The sequence below is a fragment of the Oncorhynchus keta genome, chromosome 1 (assembly GCF_023373465.1).
Source record: "Oncorhynchus keta strain PuntledgeMale-10-30-2019 chromosome 1, Oket_V2, whole genome shotgun sequence".
Lineage (NCBI taxonomy): Eukaryota > Metazoa > Chordata > Actinopteri > Salmoniformes > Salmonidae > Oncorhynchus > Oncorhynchus keta.
In genome coordinates, this window is record NC_068421.1 from 19,112,619 (window position 1) to 19,126,496 (window position 13,878).

The 13,878-nt window shown below is 47.2% G+C and overlaps 1 pseudogene; it reads left to right on the forward strand.

Moving 5' to 3' along the window:
• Nucleotides 1-13,878, forward strand: part of LOC118378390 (fatty acid CoA ligase Acsl3-like) — a 44,833-nt pseudogene that overhangs the window by 7,974 nt on the left and 22,981 nt on the right.

Sequence of the window (13,878 nt, forward strand, 5' to 3'; positions counted from 1 at the left end):
TCCCTCGCATAAAACAAACACTGTGAACTATTCTTCCCTCCTCCATCTCTCCTATTCTTCCCCTCTCCATCTTATAAAACAAACACTGTGAACTATTCTTCCCTCCTCCATCTCTCCATCTTATAAAACAAACACTGTGAACTATTCTTCCCTCCTCCATCTCTCCATCTTATAAAACAAACACTGTGAACTATTGTTCCCTCCTCCATCTCTCCCTCGCATCAAACAAACACTGTGAACTATTCTTCCCTCCTCCATCTCTCCATCTTATAAAACAAACACTGTGAACTATTCTTCCCTCCTCCATCTCTCCATCTTATAAAACAAACACTGTGAACTATTCTTCCCTCCTCCATCTCTCCATCTTATAAAACAAACACTGTGAACTATTCTTCCCTCCTCCACCTCTCCATCTTATAAAACAAACACTGTGAACTATTCTTCCCTCCTCCACCTCTCCATCTTATAAAACAAACACTGTGAACTATTCTTCCTCCTCCATCTCTCCATCTTATAAAACAAACACTGTGAACTATTCTTCCCTCCTCCATCTCTCCATCTTATAAAACAAACACTGTGAACTATTCTTCCCTCCTCCATCTCTCCATCTCGCATAAAACAAACACTGTGAACTATTCTTCCCTCCTCCATCTCTCCATCTTATAAAACAAACACTGTGAACTATTCTTCCTCCTCCATCTCTCCATCTTATAAAACAAACACTGTGAACTATTCTTCCCTCCTCCATCTCTCCATCTTATAAAACAAACACTGTGAACTATTCTTCCCTCCTCCATCTCTCCATCTTATAAAACAAACACTGTGAACTATTCTTCCCTCCTCCATCTCTCCATCTTATAAAACAAACACTGTGAACTATTCTTCCCTCCTCCATCTCTCCATCTTATAAAACAAACACTGTGAACTATTCTTCCCTCCTCCACCTCTCCATCTTATAAAACAAACACTGTGAACTATTCTTCCCTCCTCCATCTCTCCATCTTATAAAACAAACACTGTGAACTATTCTTCCCTCCTCCATCTCTCCATCTCGAACATAAAACAAACACTGTGAACTATTCTTCCCTCCTCCATCTCTCCATCTTATAAAACAAACACTGTGAACTATTCTTCCCTCCTCCATCTCTCCATCTTATAAAACAAACACTGTGAACTATTCTTCCCTCCTCCATCTCTCCATCTTATAAAACAAACACTGTGAACTATTCTTCCTCCTCCATCTCTCCATCTTATAAAACAAACACTGAACTATTCTTCCCTCCTCCATCTCTCCATCTTATAAAACAAACACTGTGAACTATTCTTCCCTCCTCCATCTCTCCATCTTATAAAACAAACACTGTGAACTATTCTTCCCTCCTCCATCTCTCCATCTTATAAAACAAACACTGTGAACTATTCTTCCCTCCTCCATCTCTCCATCTTATAAAACAAACACTGTGAACTATTCTTCCTCCTCCATCTCTCCATCTTATAAAACAAACACTGTGAACTATTCTTCCCTCCTCCATCTCTCCATCTTATAAAACAAACACTGTGAACTATTCTTCCCTCCTCCATCTCTCCATCTTATAAAACAAACACTGTGAACTATTCTTCCCTCCTCCATCTCTCCATCTTATAAAACAAACACTGTGAACTATTCTTCCTCCTCCATCTCTCCTCATAAAACAAACACTGTGAACTATTCTTCCCTCCTCCATCTCTCCATCTTATAAAACAAACACTGTGAACTATTCTTCCCTCCTCCATCTCTCCATCGCATAAAACAAACACTGTGAACTATTCTTCCCTCCTCCATCTCTCCATCTTATAAAACAAACACTGTGAACTATTCTTCCCTCCTCCCTCTCCATCTTATAAAACAAACACTGAACTATTCTTCCTCCTCCACCTTCCATCTTATAAAACAAACACTGTGAACTATTCTTCCCTCCTCCATCTCTCCCTCGCATAAAACAAACACTGTGAACTATTCTTCCCTCCTCCATCTCTCCATCTTATAAAACAAACACTGTGAACTATTCTTCCCTCCTCCATTCTTCCCTCCTCCATCTCTCCATCTTAAAACAAACACTGTGAACTATTCTTCCCTCCTCCATCTCTCCCTCGCATAAAACAAACACTGTGAACTATTCTTCCCTCCTCCATCTCTCCATCTTATAAAACAAACACTGTGAACTATTCTTCCCTCCTCCACCTCTCCATCTTATAAAACAAACACTGTGAACTATTCTTCCCTCCTCCATCTCTCCATCTTATAAAACAAACACTGTGAACTATTCTTCCCTCCTCCATCTCTCCATCTTATAAAACAAACACTGTGAACTATTCTTCCCTCCTCCATCTCTCCATCTTATAAAACAAACACTGTGAACTATTCTTCCCTCCTCCATCTCTCCCTCGCATAAAACAAACACTGTGAACTATTCTTCCCTCCTCCATCTCTCCATCTTATAAAACAAACACTGTGAACTATTCTTCCCTCCTCCACCTCTCCATCTTATAAAACAAACACTGTGAACTATTCTTCCCTCCTCCATCTCTCCCTATAAAACAAACACTGTGAACTATTCTTCCCTCCTCCATCTCTCCATCTTATAAAACAAACACTGTGAACTATTCTTCCCTCCTCCATCTCTCCATCTTATAAAACAAACACTGTGAACTATTCTTCCTCCTCCATCCTCTCCCTCGCATAAAACAAACACTGTGAACTATTCTTCCCTCCTCCACCTCTCCATCTTATAAAACAAACACTGTGAACTATTCTTCCTCCTCCACCTCTCCATCTTATAAAACAAACACTGTGAACTATTCTTCCCTCCTCCATCTCTCCATCTTATAAAACAAACACTGTGAACTATTCTTCCCTCCTCCATCTCTCCATCTTATAAAACAAACACTGTGAACTATTCTTCCCTCCTCCACCTCTCCATCTTATAAAACAAACACTGTGAACTATTCTTCCCTCCTCCACCTCTCCATCTTATAAAACAAACACTGTGAACTATTCTTCCCTCCTCCACCTCTCCATCTTATAAAACAAACACTGTGAACTATTCTTCCCTCCTCCACCTCTCCATCTTATAAAACAAACACTGTGAACTATTCTTCCCTCCTCCATCTCTCCATCTTATAAAACAAACACTGTGAACTATTCTTCCCTCCTCCACCTCCATCTTATAAAACAAACACTGTGAACTATTCTTCCCTCCTCCACCTCTCCATCTTATAAAACAAACACTGTGAACTATTCTTCCCTCCTCCATCTCTCCATCTTATAAAACAAACACTGTGAACTATTCTTCCCTCCTCCATCTCTCCATCTTATAAAACAAACACTGTGAACTATTCTTCCCTCCTCCATCTCTCCATCTTATAAAACAAACACTGTGAACTATTCTTCCTCCTCCATCTCTCCATTTTATAAAACAAACACTGTGAACTATTCTTCCCTCCTCCATCTCTCCATCTTATAAAACAAACACTGTGAACTATTCTTCCCTCCTCCACCTCTCCATCTTATAAAACAAACACTGTGAACTATTCTTCCCTCCTCCATCTCTCCATCTTATAAAACAAACACTGTGAACTATTCTTCCCTCCTCCACCTCTCCATCTTATAAAACAAACACTGTGAACTATTCTTCCCTCCTCCATCTCTCCATCTTATAAAACAAACACTGTGAACTATTCTTCCCTCCTCCATCTCTCCATCTTATAAAACAAACACTGTGAACTATTCTTCCCTCCTCCATCTCTCCATCTTATAAAACAAACACTGTGAACTATTCTTCCCTTCCTCCACCTCTCCATCTTATAAAACAAACACTGTGAACTATTCTTCCCTCCTCCACCTCTCCATCTTATAAAACAAACACTGTGAACTATTCTTCCCTCCTCCACCTCTCCATCTTATAAAACAAACACTGTGAACTATTCTTCCCTCCTCCATCTCTCCCTCACATAAAACAAACACTGTGAACTATTCTTCCCTCCTCCACCTCTCCATCTTATAAAACAAACACTGTGAACTATTCTTCCCTCCTCCATCTCTCCATCTTATAAAACAAACACTGTGAACTATTCTTCCCTCCTCCATCTCTCTCTTTCCAAATCTCTGTTTCTCTGTGTGTCTCTATTATTTTACACCTCTCTGCTATCCCCCCTGGTACTTCTCGCTCTTTCTTGTGCTCTCTATTTTTCTCTGTGTCTCTCTTTCTTTCTCTTTCCCTCCCTCTCTGACATCCTGTGTGCTCTCTGTGCCCCTTGTAGGTGATCCTGGGGCAGTACCGCTGGCTGTCCTATGCTGAGACCCACAGGGCAGCAGCCTGCTTTGGCATTGGTCTGGCAGCGCTTGGCCAGAGGGCCCACAACAATATTGCCATCTTCTGTGAGACCAGGGCCGAGTGGGTAATAGCTGCACAGGCCTGCTTCATGCAAAACTTCCCCTGTGAGTGTCCACTTGCACACACCCCAAGTCTGGTTCATGTACAACCTCCCCTGTGAGTACTCTCCATACATAGGCTTGACTGCGTAGTGTGTGTCTGGTATAATAGTGTGAGCAGGGTATACATAACATCTGAAACATGTCCAGCCCAGCTGAGGAAGAAGATCAGTTTCTCCCTGCTGCTATGCCACTGTTAGAGACGTGTTCCAATTCCCCCCAGCTCTTCTTCATTTGGCCTGAGGGTTGTGTGTTCCTTCTCCCCTCCTTCTTCCTCCTATCCCTCACCCCCCTCTTCTTCATTTGGCCTGAGGGTTGTGTGTTCCTTCTCCCCTCCTTCTTCCTCCTATACCTCATCCCCCCCTCTTCTTCATTTGGCCTGAGGGTTGTGTGTTCCTTCTCCCCTCCTTCTTCCTCCTATCCCTCACCCCCCCTCTTCTTCATTTGGCCTGAGGGTTGTGTGTTCCTTCTCCCCTCCTTCTTCCTCCTATCCCTCACCCCCCCTCTTCTTCATTTGGCCTGAGGGTTGTGTGTTCCTTCTCCCCCTCCTTCTTCCTCCTATCCCTCATCCCCCCCTCTTCTTCATTTGGCCTGAGGGTTGTGTGTTCCTTCTCCCCCTCCTTCTTCCTCCTATCCCTCATCCCCCCACTTCTTCATTTGGCCTGAGGGTTGTGTGTTCCTTCTCCCCTCCTTCTTCCTCCTATCGCTCATTCCCCCCTCTTCTTCATTTGTCCTGAGGGTTGTGTGTTCCTTCTCCCCCTCCTTCTTCATCCTATCCCTCATTCCCCCCCCACCCCCTCTTCTTCATTTGGCCTGAGGGTTGTGTGTTCCTTCTCCTATCTGATGTCAAAATACGGTTCTCACATAGACCCTTTGGTCCGTGCTTCTGACGCCATAGTCTCAGCCTTCCTCATCTCCCCATAGCCTCAGCCTTCCTCATCTCCCCATAGCCTCAGCCTTCCTCATCTCCCCATAGCCTCAGTCTTCCTCATCTCCCCATAGTCTCAGCCTTCCTCATCTCCCCATAGTCTCAGTCTTCCTCATCTCCCCATAGTCTCAGCCTTCCTCATCTCCCCATAGTCTCAGTCTTCCTCATCTCCCCATAGCCTCAGCCTTCCTCATCTCCCCATAGCCTCAGCCTTCCTCATCTCCCCATAGTCTCAGTCTTCCTCATCTCCCCATAGCCTCAGCCTTCCTCATCTCCCCATAGCCTCAGCCTTCCTCATCTCCCCATAGCCTCAGTCTTCCTCATCTCCCCATAGTCTCAGCCTTCCTCATCTCCCCATAGTCTCAGCCTTCCTCATCTCCCCATAGTCTCAGCCTTCCTCATCTCCCCATAGTCTCAGCCTTCCTCATCTCCCCATAGTCTCAGCCTTCCTCATCTCCCCATAGTCTCAGCCTTCCTCATCTCCCCATAGTCTCAGCCTTCCTCATCTCCCAATAGCCTCAGCCTTCCTCATCCCCCCATAGTCTCAGCCTTCCTCATCTCCCCATAGCCTCAGCATTCCTCATCTCCCCATAGCCTCAGCATTCCTCATCTCCCCATAGTCTCAGCCTTCCTCATCTCCCCATAGTCTCAGCCTTCCTCATCTCCCCATAGCCTCAGTCTTCCTCATCTCACCATAGTCTCAGCCTTCCTCATCTCCCCATAGTCTCAGCCTTCCTCATCTCCCCATAGTCTCAGTCTTCCTCATCTCCCCATAGTCTCAGCCTTCCTCATCTCCCCATAGTCTCAGTCTTCCTCATCTCCCCATAGCCTCAGCCTTCCTCATCTCCCCATAGCCTCAGTCTTCCTCATCTCCCCATAGTCTCAGCCTTCCTCATCTCCCCATAGTCTCAGTCTTCCTCATCTCCCCATAGCCTCAGCCTTCCTCATCTCCCCATAGCCTCAGCCTTCCTCATCTCCCCATAGTCTCAGTCTTCCTCATCTCCCCATAGCCTCAGCCTTCCTCATCTCCCCATAGCCTCAGCCTTCCTCATCTCCCCATAGCCTCAGTCTTCCTCATCTCCCCATAGTCTCAGCCTTCCTCATCTCCCCATAGTCTCAGCCTTCCTCATCTCCCCATAGTCTCAGCCTTCCTCATCTCCCCATAGTCTCAGCCTTCCTCATCTCCCCATAGTCTCAGCCTTCCTCATCTCCCCATAGTCTCAGCCTTCCTCATCTCCCCATAGTCTCAGCCTTCCTCATCTCCCCATAGCCTCAGCCTTCCTCATCCCCCATAGTCTCAGCCTTCCTCATCTCCCCATAGTCTCAGCCTTCCTCATCTCCCCATAGCCTCAGCCTTCCTCATCTCCCCATAGTCTCAGCCTTCCTCATCTCCCCATAGTCTCAGCCTTCCTCATCTCCCCATAGTCTCAGCCTTCCTCATCTCCCCATAGTCTCAGCCTTCCTCATCTCCCCATAGCCTCAGCATTCCTCATCTCCCCATAGCCTCAGCATTCCTCATCTCCCCATAGCCTCAGCATTCCTCATCTCCCCATAGCCTCAGCATTCCTCATCTCCCCATAGCCTCAGCCTTCCTCATCTCCCCAGAGCCTCAGCCTTCCTCATCTCCCCATAGGCTCTCTATTCATCCATAGCCTCAGCCTTCCTCCTCTCCCCATAGGCTCTCTATTCATCCATAACCTCAGCCTTCCTCATCTCCCCATAGGCTCTCTATTCATCCATCTCTCAGCCTTCCTCTTCTCCCCATAGGCTCTCTATTCATCCATCTCTCAGCCTTCCTCTTCTCCCCATAGGCTCTCTATTCATCCATAGCCTCAGCCTTCCTCCTCTCCCCATAGGCTCTCTATTCATCCATAGCCTCAGCCTTCCTCATCTCCCCATAGGCTCTCTATTCATCCATAGCCTCAGCCTTCCTCATCTCCCCATAGGCTCTCTATTCATCCATAGCCTCAGCCTTCCTCATCTCCCCATAGGCTCTCTATTCATCCATCTCTCAGCCTTCCTCATCTCCCCATAGGCTCTCTATTCATCCATAGCCTCAGCCTTCCTCATCTCCCCATAGGCTCTCTATTCATCCATAGCCTCAGCCTTCCTCATCTCCCCATAGGCTCTCTATTCATCCATAGCCTCAGCCTTCCTCATCTCCCCATAGGCTTTCTATTCATCCATAGCCTCAGCCTTCCTCATCTCCCCATAGGCTCTCTATTCATCCATCTCTCAGCCTTCCTCATCTCCCCATAGGCTCTCTATTCATCCATCTCTCAGCCTTCCTCCTCTCCCCGTAGGCTCTCTATTCATCCATCTCTCAGCCTTCCTCCTCTCTCCATAGGATCTATTCATCCATCTCAGCCTTCCTCTTCTCTCCATAGGCTCTCTCTTCATCCATCTCTCAGCCTTCCTCCTCTCTCCATAGGCTCTCTATTCATCCATGTCTCAGCCTTCCTCCTCTCTCCATAGACTCTATTCATCCATCGCTCAGCCTTCCTCCTCTCTCCATAGGCTCTATTCATCCATCGCTCAGCCTTCCTCCTCTCTCCATAGACTCTATTCATCCATCGCTCAGCCTTCCTCCTCTCCCCGTAGGCTCTCTATTCATCCATCTCTCAGCCTTCCTCCTCTCTCCATAGGATCTATTCATCCATCTCAGCCTTCCTCTTCTCTCCATAGGCTCTCTCTTCATCCATCTCTCAGCCTTCCTCCTCTCTCCATAGGCTCTCTATTCATCCATGTCTCAGCCTTCCTCCTCTCTCCATAGACTCTATTCATCCATCGCTCAGCCTTCCTCCTCTCTCCATAGGCTCTATTCATCCATCGCTCAGCCTTCCTCCTCTCTCCATAGGCTCTATTCATCTATCGCTCAGCCATCCTCCTCTCTCCATAGGCTCTATTCATCCATCTCTCAGCCTTCCTCCTCTCCCCATAGGCTCTCTATTCATCCATCTCTCAGCCTTCCTCCTCTCTCCATAGGCTCTATTCATCCATCTCTCAGCCTTCCTCCTCTCTCCATAGGCTCTCTATTCATCCATCTCTCAGCCTTCCTCCTCTCTCTAAAAGCTCTCTATTCATCCATCGCTCAGCATTCCTCCTCTCTCCATAGGCCATCTATTCATCCATCTCTCAAGCCTTTCCCCTCTCTCCATAGGCTCTCTATTCATCCATCTCTCATTCTTCCTCCTCTACCTCTTCTTTCTTCTTTGTTCACTCTGTGTTTGTATTGTCAAGTTGAGTCTGACTCAACCTGATTGGTTGGCCTTGCCAGGAATTTGTTTGTGTTTGTTTCTTGGTTCTAAACCTCAGAAGGGAAAGGGTGGTTGCAAAGTATGAGCTATTCAATCACCTCATAATTTTATAAATGTTTTGTAAAAGAAGAGGGGAGAGAGTGTATATGTGAACGTGACGGGACCTGACAGTGTGTTAGTATCTCACGGCTGGAGGTGTCACACCCTGTGTCCTCACACACACAACAGGAAGTCTCAGCCGTTCATGACGCATGGCAGTGATGTCACTGGCCCTGTTCCATAAGCCCTTTCTCTGTTAGGCTGCCCTGGGTCGGGTGACCTCCCCTCTCTGCCTCCTCCTCTTTTTGTCCTGTCAGAGCAGGGTTATGACTGTGGATTTTGAAAAAAAAGTAACCAATTGTCATACTGTAGTAAAAATAAAGATACCTTAATGGAAAATGATTCAAGTAAAAGTGAAAGTCATCCAGTAAAATACTACTTGAGTAAAAGTATAAAAGTATTTAGTTTTAAATATACTTAAAAGTAAATGTAATTACTAAAACATACTTACAGTGTAACGGATGTCGTCTGGGGATAGAGAGGAGGACCAAGGTGCAGAGTGGTAAGTGTTCATGCCTTTTTAATAAACAAACTGAACACTGGAAAAAAACTATAAACGATGTGAACAAAACGAAACAGTACCGTGTGGCCCAACCACTCACATGGAAACAAACACCCACAAACCAAAAGTGAAACCCAGGCTACCTAAGTATGATTCTCAATCAGGGACAACAATTGACAGCTGCCTCTGATTGAGAACCATACTAGGCCGAACTCAACCAACATAGAAAAACAAACATAGACTTCCCACCCCAACTCACGCCCTGACCATACTAAAACAAAGGCAAAAACAAAGGAACTAAGGTCAGAACGTGACAGTACCCCCCCCAAAGGTGCGGACTCCGGCCGCAAAATCTGAACCTATAGGGGAGGGTCTGGGTGGGCGTCTGTCCGCGGTGGCGGCTCTGGCGCGGGACGTGGACCCCACTTAACCATAGTTTTTCTGCCTCTTAGCCCGCCACCGTGGCCTCTTTAGAGCGGCGACCCTCGCGCCGACCTCAGACTGGGGACCCAACCCATGGGTCCCGAATTGACGGGAGATTCCGGTAGCGCCGGAGTGAAGGATGACTCCGGCAGCGCCGGACAGGTGGGAGACTCCGGCAGCGCTGGGCAGGAGGAAGGCTCTGGCAGCGCTGGACAGGCGGGAGCACCTGTAGGGAAGAGACAGCCTGGTGCGGGGGGCTGCCACCAGAGGGCTGGTGCGTGGAGGTTCCACCGGATAGACCAGACCGTGAAGGCGCACTGGAGCTCTCGAGCACCGAGCCTGCCCAACACTACCTGGCTGAATGCTCCCCATAGCCGGGCTGTGCTGGCGAACCGGGGACTCCATGCGTAGGGCTGGTGCCATGTACCCCGGCCCGAGGAGACGCACTGGAGACCAGATGCGCTGAGCCGGCTTCATGTCACCTGGCTCGATGCCCAATCTAGCCCGGCCGATACAAGGCGCTGCTATGTACCGCACCGGGCTATGCACGCACACCGGGGACACCGTGCGCCTCACGGCATAACACGGTGCCTGCCCGGTCCCTCTCTCTCCACGGTAAGCACAAGGAGTTGGCTCAGGTCTCCTACCTGACTCAGCCACACTCCCCGTGTGCATCCCCCCAAGACATTTTTGGGCTGCCTCTCGGGCTTCCAACCACGCTGCCGTGCTGCCTCCTCATACCACCGCCTCTCGGCTTTCGCTGCCTCCAGCTCTGCCTTGGGGCGGTGATATTCTCCAGCCTGTGCCCAGGGTCCCTTGCCGTCCAAAATCTCCTCCCATGTCCAGGAGTCTTGCACTTACGGCCGCTGCCCGTTACCACGCTGCTTGGTCCTTTGGTGGTGGGTGATTCTGTAACGGCCGTTGTTGGTGGAAGAAGTTGAGGACCAAGGTGCAGCGTGGTATGTATCCATATTTATTAAAATGAACACGGAAATAACAAAAATAACAAAGAGAAACGACCGAAAACACTTCTGGCTGGTGCAGACACACAACAGAAAACAATCACCCACGAAACACAATAGAAAACAGGCTCCCTAAATATGGTTCTCAATCAGGGACAATGATTGACAGCTGCTTTTGATTGAGAACCATATCAGGCCAAACACAGAAATAGCAAATCATGGAAAAACTAACATAGACAACCCACCCAACTCACGCCCTGACCATACTAAAAGAAAGACATAACAAAAGAACTAAGGGCAGAACCTGACACCATTTTAATCATTCAAAATGTTGTAGCAGTATTTATTAGAGAGAGGTAAAGAAAGATTTTGTTTGGGCGCCAGGCAGGTATTAACCATGCCGAAAGGAAAATAGTAGAATAGAGAGAGTACCACTACCAGACCCACACACATCAGCAGAAGAGACTGCCTAGAGTGTAGCCTGTTTACCAGATAGCCACTGGAGAGAAAAGAGAATACACACCATATAAAACCCACATCACAGCACAGGGGTAACCCCACCAAGAATTCCTCATACAATAATAATAATGGCAGAGCAATTGATCAGCAACTTCATACAAGAACGAACCCAGTCATCAACAGAGGATTTGCAGTAATATGTATTATCGTCCAGTGGAGGAGGGTATGAATGTGGGGGGTGTTCTTAGACACAACAAAGGCCTTAAAAATGTCCACAATCTTCTCGGCCACATGTCATGAGTACACCCCACCTCAATACAGTTCAAATAACAATACACAACTTACAAGCAACCTCACTTTTAACTAAAATGTCCAGCCAAATACTTCTGGCAGGGCAATAATAGTCCAGCTCTAATGAACTTCAATGGGAAGTACATTTGAAAAATAGAGAGTCTGTTGCAGGGTAAAGCACTGGAACAATAGCGGGATGAGAAAGAGAGAAAGAGAACAAGAGAGATCTTAGCTGTGGTCTTCAAGCATGCCGGTGTACTGTCTGACCGTCCGATGGTTTGTTGGTTTGTATGTCAAAGCTTCGCAACAATGTTGCTACTAATCCATGCGATCCATAATCGGCGCGGACCCAAACGATAACAACCACGACCTAGAACTGTCACACCAATGATGGAGTTAAATACTTTATAAACTACACACGCTGAAAATAAACCAAACTTCTGCAGCATAGCACACACAATCAAACTGTCGCACCAATCAAGAGCTCCTCCCCAAAGAGCTGAAAAAGCTGTCTTTATTTCCTCCTTCCTTACTGCTGATGCACTCTGAAAGTGGCAACGCACGGTGAAGGCTCCGTGCAGGATTTCGCCACACTCCTCCCCCCATGAAAAAACAAAGCCTGTAGAAACAGAGAGGATGCAGGCTTTGACAGGTTCATGTTCCTGCTACACAAAACCAGGGAAGTCCTCATCATCAGAGTCCTCCACGAAGAGGTCCTGTAGGTGTTGCTTTTGCCTGCGATCCAGCTCTTCTGCCTTTGGAAGGTTGCTGGAGCATTCTTCAAACCAAAAGGCATGACTTTGAAGTAGTACAAACCAGCAGGTGTGACAAAGGCAGTCTTGTCCTGACTAGCAGGATCCATTGCCACCTGCCAATAGCCACTGTTCAGATCCAGATTACTAAAGATGGATGCTCCTGCCAGAGATTCCAGTATGTCATTTATGTTTGGTAGAGGGTAGGCATCACTTTCTGTTATGGCATTCGGCTTCCTGTAGTTCACACAGAATCGATATCCACCATCTTTCTTAGGAATCAGGACAACCGGAGAAGCCCATCCGGAAAAAGAAGGTTCTGCAATTCCATTCTCCAACATGCTTTTGAGCTGTTCATTGAGAATTGCCAGTTTGGCGGGGGACAGCCTGTAGGGATGCTGCTTAATGGGGACACCATGCCGGGTATAGATTTTGTGTTTGAAGACGGTTACACGGCTGAGTGTAAGAGTACAGACCTTACTGTTCATGTCCAACATCTGGGAGAGCTGCCACGTTTTACCATCCTCAGACCAACCTGACCGAGAGGGTAAACCGAACCCTGAAGGGGATGATTGCTTCATTCGTGGGGGATCAGCACACAAGGTGGGATTAGCATCTTCCGGAATTTTGCTTTGCACTGAAATCTGCCGTGCAGGAGACTTCTGGGGTCACTCCCGCCGAACTCCACCTGGGAAGACCACTAAAAGGTCAGATGGACAGAGTCTTGCAATGTTCGAATGTTTCACCTGACTTTCACCCAGCGTTTGATGCCGTACAACACCACCACACCTTGGTAGCCAGAGTGGAGGCTAGCAAAACCAAAGCCAAACAACGACAGCTGCGAAACGATGACAAACATAGACGAGACGTGTGTTTTCCACCCCAGTCTCGTGTCTGGGTACGTTCACATCATCTGTCAAAGGCGTCTAAGAAGTTCACTGCCAAGCTAGCTTCGAGATGGAAAGGTCCATACCTTGTAGTGCAGCAGTTGGGACCAGTGAACTACTTGGTCTGTTTGGAGGACACTGGGGAAGATGTCAGGACAGTGCATGTTGTTGACCTAAAGCCCTGCTACCCTACGGCAGAAGAGCTAGATCGCAGGCAAAAGCAACACCTGCAGGACCTCTTCGTGGAGGACTCTAATGATGAGGACTTCCTTGGTTTTGAGTTGTAGGAAAAATGAGTACACACGCTGAAAATAAACCAAACTTCTGCAGCATAACGCACACAATAAAACTGTCGCGCCAACCAAGAGCTCCTCCCCGAAGAGCTGAACGAGCTGTCTTTATTTCCTCCTTCCTTACTGCTGATGCACTCTGAAAGTGGCAGCGCACGGTGAAGGCTCCGTGCAGGATTTCACCACACTGTAATGAGTACTTTTGTGTGTCAGGGAAAATGTATGGAGTAAAAAGTATATTATTTTCTTTAGGAATGTAGTGAAGTAGAAATAAAAGTTGTCAAAAATATAAATAGTTAAGTACAGAAAAAACTACTTAAGTAGAACTTTAAAGTATTTTTACTTGAGTACTTCACACCACTGGTTTGGGGATTGGGGATGCTTGCACATGTACGCGTACACACTCACACACACTCATCTCTGCACGTGCCCCTAGTCCCTGTAGTGAGTGATACCCATCTCAACCAGTCAGACATATAGTCATGTAATGTAGCCTGGGCCCAGCCCAGTTCAGTCTGGTTTAGCCCAGTCCCAGGCCACTCACTCACGCCAGTGAC